General features: G+C 38.4%; 1 pseudogene; it reads left to right on the top strand.

Annotated features, from left to right (window-relative positions):
- The first annotated feature begins 706 nt into the window (after window positions 1–706).
- The window catches only part of LOC137396170 (cyclin-dependent kinase-like 1), a 363,103-nt pseudogene continuing 355,553 nt past the window's right edge, over window positions 707–8,256 (top strand).

Below are 8,256 nucleotides of genomic sequence, written 5' to 3'. Positions count from 1 at the left end.
AACAGCAAAGTCTATTTTGCAAAGTAAAGCTAATAACAAATATTTTGTACATCTACAAAAAGGCAAAACAAAATATGTTCACTGTAAAAAGCAGTTTTACCTATTCATAGTCTATTGCTATCAAGGGGTCAATGCTAGGATAAAGATACTTTCAACGATACTCCATATGTGACAGTGAGACTAGTAGACCGACGCTGTAACGCCTACACTTACCAATCCCGTTTGTATTTATGAATAATTGCACAGCTATCCTAAACGCTTTTATGTCAACACGATGTTTATGTTTAACGATCTATTACGACGACGAAATAGATTGTTGCGAAAGTTGTACATGCATATTGTTATAATAAAGTTATATATACATGTGATGAATAGTATTCTAAGCGCACAGCGTTATTTCGTCCAGAAGTTTGGCGACTAAACAAACAAATCTATTTTAAAAACTCGCTCGACTTGACACTTCACGTTTTATGAAATTTTTTATGTAATAGGAAGCAAAAACTTCTCATAATCTTTCTACGTTACCTGAAATTTACATCATAGGAGGTATGCATCATAGGAGCCTGTCTTGTTTGGTCAAGAAGAATTAGCTTTGGTTATGGGGGTTAATAGCTAGTACTGCAGCCAACATTTGCTGTTGATGAATAGACTACTACATACTGATATAGCAAGCCGATGTTTTGCAGTCGTACAAACAGTGAGTTGGATCGAGTGCAAGCAGTCTAGTCATGGAGAAGTACGATGTAATGACGTGGATAGGAGATGGCTCCTACGATATGGTATACAAGTGCAAGGACAAAGACACAAGAGAGATTGTGGCCATTAAAATATTTGTGGAGTCTGAAAACAACCCATTATTCAAAAAGATTGCGATGAGAGAAATTTGCATGCTGAAGGTTAGTTTGTCTTTTTTGTCAAGTCCCAAAACATTTAAAAGAATTAATTACTGTATTATTTGAATATTTATTATGAAGTGCTAAACCTTTGAAGATAACATTCATCAGCCGATGTTGCAGCCGTCTAAGACATTGCTCGCTGCAGTGTAGTTTAATGTAAGGACATTGTTCTATTGCTCTTGTAGGTATTAGACAGCTCTGTAATTTGTAGGTGTGTTATGTGTGCACATGCTATTCATATTAAACAGGCTGTACCCTGGCAGTGTTGTATCGTCCTTGTATTTGGCAATTTTGTGATCGACTTTGCCGCTGTATATGGCTAATTACTTTAGAAATGCATGCCTGATTCACAAAAAGTAAATTTATATCAATCATCTGCAGTTTGTCCACAGGTTAACAAACCTGTTGGAACGTGTTTTTTTCAACATACGACTTAAGGTTTGAGGGATTACTGGCACATGAAACCCGAAGACTTTCAACATTTTAATTTTTAAGTTTTAATGTACATCACAGTTTTTTAAAGGACAGTATAGGAACTGGCTAACAATTAATTATTAAATGTGAAAAGTAAAAAGAAAGTTAGACGATATCAAAGCATCGTTTGGTTAAACATGACCCAGTCTCTGTTAGAGTGAGCATATTTTCATTACGACCTTTGAACTTGTTGATAGCCAAGTTTACGCTGTCACTCTGCGTGTCTGTAAAGAAGGCAAACAATTAAAACCTATTTTTATTTATTTTCCATTTAGTCTTTCGCATAGTTTTATAAAGTACTTTGGTATTAATGCTATGCCTAATTACTCTTGATACCTTCTGAAGAGGAAGAGCTATGATATGTTTTCAGGCCAGAGAATATGTTACAGTATAACGGTACACAAATGTTTGCTCCATTATACAATGGTGTCCAGATAGAAGACAGCCCATACCTGTCATGTGAAAAACGAGGAAATAGACCATGAAAGATCTGAAAACCTCTAAATGACATACATGAAGCATTTAGCATATGGTAAAGCAAGAGGATGCCAAGACTTACTGCTTTGCTATATTTGCCGATTATTTTCCACAGTTGGAATTGGTTTAGGTAAAAATAGTGTTGAGGCTAACATGTTAGAGGTAATTGTGTTTATTCTTTTGGTATTCATATCACTGGCAGCTCTGGATTCTTTATTTTCCAGCAATTGAAACACCAGAATCTGGTCAACCTCATAGAAGTGTTCAAGAGAAAGAAGAGACTACATCTTGGATTTGAATACGTCAATCACACGGTGCTCAATGAGCTGGACAGGAACCCGAACGGGTGAGGACTCAATGATCTCTCTCTTTCTCTCCCTAATCTTAGCTATAATAAGAACAGCGGTTCAATTCGAAGCCACGCTAAGAACTTTAGGAATAATGCTTGTCTCATATGGGAATTGAATTTGGATACTTAGATATGGGAATTAATTAATTATGCAAATATTAGCTACTCATTACGATCTCTCACGGTGCCCGGTACTGCCAAGCGTCCTAGTATCCAATGAGTTTTTTTTTCTTCAATTAGTGCTCTTGTTTGTGTTCCATGAACTTTCCCTTTTTCTTGTTCCATTTGACGCTTCTACCGTATCTACAAAATTCGTTTGGTTCGATGAACCTTTTTGGTATTGTGTGGTATCCATTTTCGTCCTCTGCAATCAGTTCTTTTGACTATGCTCTATAATATTTTTTTTAGGCAACATTTTCATCTGCTTAGGCTCAATGAGCTCCCCACTTTGTCTAATCACTAAAATTGTTTCATATGATGACACAGGAAATGACTTTTTTGACTACTCATTTATTTTCCGAAGTTGTTTGAAACTGGATGATGCTGGTTCCCAAAATGTTAAACTTGGTAGATTCTTTACTTTGGCTAATTCCTTAGATAGCCTTGCTAATTACTATTGCGGTTGACACTAGAGAGAGGTTTCGCAGTTAGTTCTACTGCCTACCTGACCTCTCAACAATATCTAATATCTGTGGTTAATTTTTTTGCAGGGTGCCAAAAGCGTTGACTAAGACTATTATATGGCAGACGTTACAAGCAGTAAATTTCTGCCACCGGCACAATGTAAGTTTCTGATGTGTCTACTCCCTTTTCCTTGGCTATCTCTGACTGTTTACCATTGTGGAGTTTCTACCTTGGTAGTATCTACTCCCTCTTTCTTGATTAGCTCTGACTGTTTACTGTGGTGGAGTCTCTACCCTGGTAGTATCTACTCCCTTTTTCTTGACTATATCTGGCGGTTTACTATAGTGGAGTGTTTACTTTGGTAGTGTCTACACTCCCTTTCTTGGCTATCTCTGACTGTTCACTAGTAGAGTCTCTACCCTGGTAGTATCTACTCCCTCTTCCTTGACTATTTCTGGCTGTTTACTATAGTGGAGTCTCTACCCTAGTAGTATCTACTCATTCTTTCTTGACTATCTCTGTCTGTTTACCATTGCAGAGTCTCTACCTTGGTAGTATCTGTTCCCTCTTGACTCTCTCTGTCTGTTTACTATAGTGGAGTCTTTACCCTGGTAGTATATGCTCCCTCTTCCTTGACTATCTCTGTCTGTTTACCATTGTGGAGATTCTACCCTGGTAGTATCTACTCCTTCTTTCTTGACTATTTCTGAGGGTTTACTATAGTGGATTCTCTACTCTGGTAGTATTTACTCCCTCTTTTTTGACTATCTCTGACTGTTTACTATAGTGGAGTCTTTTTTCTGGTAGTATCTCCACTCTCCTTCTTGATTTTCTCTGACTGTTCACTCTAGTGGAGTCTCTACCGTGGTAGTATCTATTCCCTCTTTCTTGACTATCTCTGTCTGTTTACCATTGTGGAGTCTCTAATCTGGTAGTATTTGCTCCCTCTTGACTATCTCTGACTGATTACTATAGTGGAGGCTCTACCCTGGTACTATCTACTCCCTCCTTCTTGATTATCTCTGATGGTTTACTATAGTGGAGTCTCTACCCTGGTAGTATGCACCCCCTCTTTCTTGACTATCTCTGACTGTTTACTATAGTGTAGTCTTTGCCCTGGTAGTATGTACTCCCTCTTTCTTGACTATTTCTGTCTGTGTACCATTTTGGAGTCTCTACTCTGGTAGTATCTACTCCCTCTTCATTGACTATCTCTGACGATTTACTATAGTGGAGTCTCTACCCTGGTAGTATCTACTTCCTTTTTCATGACTATTTCTTACTGTTTACTATGGTCGAGTCTCTACCCTGGTAGTATTTACTCCCTCTTCATTGACCATCTCTGACTGTTTACTATAGTGGCGTCTCTACCCTGGTAGTATCTACTCCCTTTTCCTTGACTATCTCTGTCGGTTTACTATAGTGGAGTTTTTACCCTGGTAGTATCTACACAGCAAGGTAAGGTATGGTGAATCTTTTGATACCAAATAACTGTAATGTGAATTTTGTTGCAAGTAAACCTTTAAGAGGCTCCGCATGCATCCATCAATAATGCATCAACAAGGGGATTACTCTATTAATTCTGAGGATGACCTGCAGCGGGTCCAATGAAACCATTCATTTTTCGTACATATAAATATCAGTGTTTGTCTGTCATTCATGTGTCCAGTTACACCGATGCATTTTTAGGGACAAACAGTTCGCTTCATATTGGATTTAAACTTGGAACTTTCAGTTTTACAGACAGGCGTAGTACACATCCTTTACAGTACGATTCATGCTTAATGCTTCAGCTAGTGCTGAGCGGAAAACACACGAAAAAAATAACACATCCCCATGTGTGTGTAAGATATCATAATATCTCAAAGAAGAAGACCGCCGAAGTTGACCTAAATATGTCAGCTGTATAGGACAACCATTATCCCGTTATCATAACATCACAGTAACATTCTAAGAACTACACTCATTTACACAAGCTATGCAATGGTTACTGTTTTATTTATGCTGAGAGTCGTTGCTGACACTAGTTACCATGAAAATAGTCTAAAGCCAACAATCTCATCCTGTCTCTGCCTTCAATATTTATTATCGATACATTTCATCATACTTAATGATAATTATATTCTCCTGTGAACTTTGGTCGTGCCATCGGTGTCTGAAAACATTTGATGTATATTTTGTCTAATGTTGTGTGTCACATATACCAAGTTGTGTTTGGCAATGTTTATACTTTGATGTCAATCATGCTGTCACAGTTTTTGTATAAAAGAAACATTTTAGCTTTATATCAAGAGTTATTTTACAAGTGATTGCTATGTACACACTGTATCTGACTCAAATATATTATCTCGCTTAATGCTTAGAGTGAACGTCTTGTTTCACGCCAAACCCATAAGTGTGAGGACTGCACCTCCTCACACGTGAAGCTCAATGCTTAAACCCACATGGTCAGCAAGGCTATTGTAATCAGTAAAGATCTGTAGTAGGCAGTACAGCCAGTTCAGTATGAATTACACAGAATTTTACACAAAAATAAGCACAATAGGCCTACATAGAAATAAACAAACACCTTGATTTAAATGTTAGAATAGTAAATGTTGTATATGTTGACCGAAAATACATTTTCTAGGAAGAACTTTTTTATTATCCTCAAGTTTTTTATTATAGACCGACATTTTGAAACAGCGCGTCTCAAATGACACACTTATTTGATGTGTGTAGCCAATCCCTCATTCCACTAGGATACCCCTTCTTTGGTGTGTAGCCAATGCCTCACTCCACTAGGGTACCCATTCTTTGGTGTGTAGCCAATCCCTCACTCCACTGGGGTACCCCTGAAGCATACTCCAAGTCACAACTGTCTATAATAGCTAGACAAACCGGTCAGGTTTGTGTTCCATTTGGGATAAAATCAATTTATCTCTTGTAGCTAGACCTGATGATGACTACACAGATTATGTTGCAACTAGGTGGTACCGCAGCCCTGAACTGTTGGTTGGAGATACTTAGTATGGCCCTCCTGAAGACATATGGGCTATAGGTTGCGTTTTTTATGAGCTCATGACTGGCCAGCCTCTTTGGCCAGGCAGGTCAGACGTGGACCAACTCCACCTTATACGGGAAACCTAAGGTTGGTCTTGCCCTACATTGTCTGATTTGCCAGTACTTCTGTCTTACAATGACTTCTTTTCCTTTTCAATGATCAGAACTTTGAAAAGGAGTTAATGTTAACATATAGTTTATCTATACTGAGGTTCACTGATGTTATAAATAGTTAATTTATGCAGAGGTTTTCTGATGTTAACCGCTCGTTTACATATACATGTGGTCATTTGATGTTAACATGCAGTTTATATTGAGTGGGGATTTACTGATGTTATCATATAGTTTTATATACAGAGGTCCACTAATATTAGCAGATAGTTTGTACATATTAATACTGGGGATTTACTGATGTTAACAGATAGTTTATATATACTGGATATTCACTGATGTTAACATTTAGTTTATATATACAGGGGATCTACTGCCCAGACACATGCAAGTCTTCAGCCACAACTCCTTCTTTAATGGAATGACTATACCAACTCCCGACAAACAGCTACTCTTAGAAGAAAAAGTCTCAAATATCAATCCCAACGCTCTGTCCTTTCTCAAGGTGACTACCTTTTTATTTTGTGGTCTACTTAAAAGACAGTGTCACAACATATTACACGCTATATACAATAGACGCCCAAGGCACAAGACATTTTTACAAATTAACTAAATCATGGCTAAAGCCTGGTTCCCATATCGATTGCGTGACTCCGGCGGTAACATGCGCAGCAAAATGCTTGCGACGCTAGCCTCGGCAGCTTCTGTTCACATAAAAGCCACATCATTAATAATATCGTAAATATTATTGCGTAATCAAATAAAACGTTCACTCGCCATGCCGTTCCTATAATGGTGACCTTTACCCGTACTGCGCATTTCGGGAAGATTTTACCTGCGTCCTTTTGCGAAATTTGAGCAGCGCTAAACAGTTGTGTTGCCGCCGGCTACTACCGGCGGTACCCAGCGTGTATGTTCCCATTTCACCACTAATAGCCTGCGGTGCTGTCGCCGGTGCTTTGCGACGTATATGGGAACCAGGCTTTAGCCAGTGTCAACAGTACAGAGACTGCATACCATTAGCCTGGGCATGGCTCTCGTGGAGAATTGGGAGAGAGAGCCTGGGACACATAGCAACACGCGGGGAAGACAACTCTAAAAGTCGACTTCTGCAGTCGCTAGTATCACAATCGTTATTTCCGATGGAGTATCATGTGACGGTCTTATTTATGATCTACGCGAGGTATTATTTTTAATCTGAATTGGCAGCAAACAAACGCTGGTTAGTAAGTATGAAATGTTGGTTGCATAATAAATCAATCACAGGAGTTATATTATTTCATATATTCAAATAATTGTGTTTTGATTTAAGTATAATAAAAAAATAAATCACAATAACAAGACAAACACAGCAAATGTATAGCAATAGAACAACAAAAATAAATTGCAAGCTGCTAGTAAAGAAAGGTTTATCTAGTAAAAAGTCATGTCAATTTTATTTTACTCGCGAGTATTATAATTACTCGCGACCAGACCTGCCAACCCAAGAGTGGGGCAATGCGTGAGATTTTGTTTTGGGGCAACTGATGTATTAATGATAGCATATATAAAATTGTGAAAATTGGGGCAAAAATCTCGCGCATTTCTCACGCATTTTCATTTTTTTTTTGGGGTGATTGCGTGAGAGTTGGCAGGTATGCTCGCGACAGTTAGGCACAACTCGCACCTACCACTGCAAAACGGGGCCATCTGAAAGCAAATACACTTTTCGAGGCCAGTAGGAAGAACTATAAATTGGTGAAAACCTGCAATAATATGTTGTGAAGCTTGAAACTGTTCTTATCTCAGTGTGACTATGCCTAGCTTTGATAATAATTTTTGAATCGCTCTATTTTGTATCAGTATATGAAATTAAACTGCTAATGTGAAAACGCAAGAGAACAGTAACCTATGGTTCTTATTATTTTATTATCAAACGGGTACTACGTACCCACCCAGCTTATTAAAAACAGGGCTTTTTACGAGATTAAGTCACGTGACCATGACCCTAAGGTTTTAAACGCGCCACATCTAATACATCGTGAGATCTGAATCTAACGACACGCTTCCATTAGTATCAGTCTGAGCGTCATATGTAACATATGTCGCTAGTTTTGCAGAAGTTATCTTCCCTTTTTTTCGCTATGTGTCCTAGGCTCTCTCTCCCAATCCCCCACGAGAGCCATGCCCAGGCTAGCATACCATAGTCAGGATAACTACTAAAGCTGGAGCACTATCTAGCATGGCTAGAAAGACTCGTCATAAAGCCCTTATTGGCTATTAGTAATTTTGTGGATGAAAAAA

This window comes from Watersipora subatra, chromosome 5 (genome assembly GCF_963576615.1).
Source record: "Watersipora subatra chromosome 5, tzWatSuba1.1, whole genome shotgun sequence".
NCBI lineage: Eukaryota > Metazoa > Bryozoa > Gymnolaemata > Cheilostomatida > Watersiporidae > Watersipora > Watersipora subatra.
This window is presented reverse-complemented; position numbering and strand designations above follow the sequence as displayed.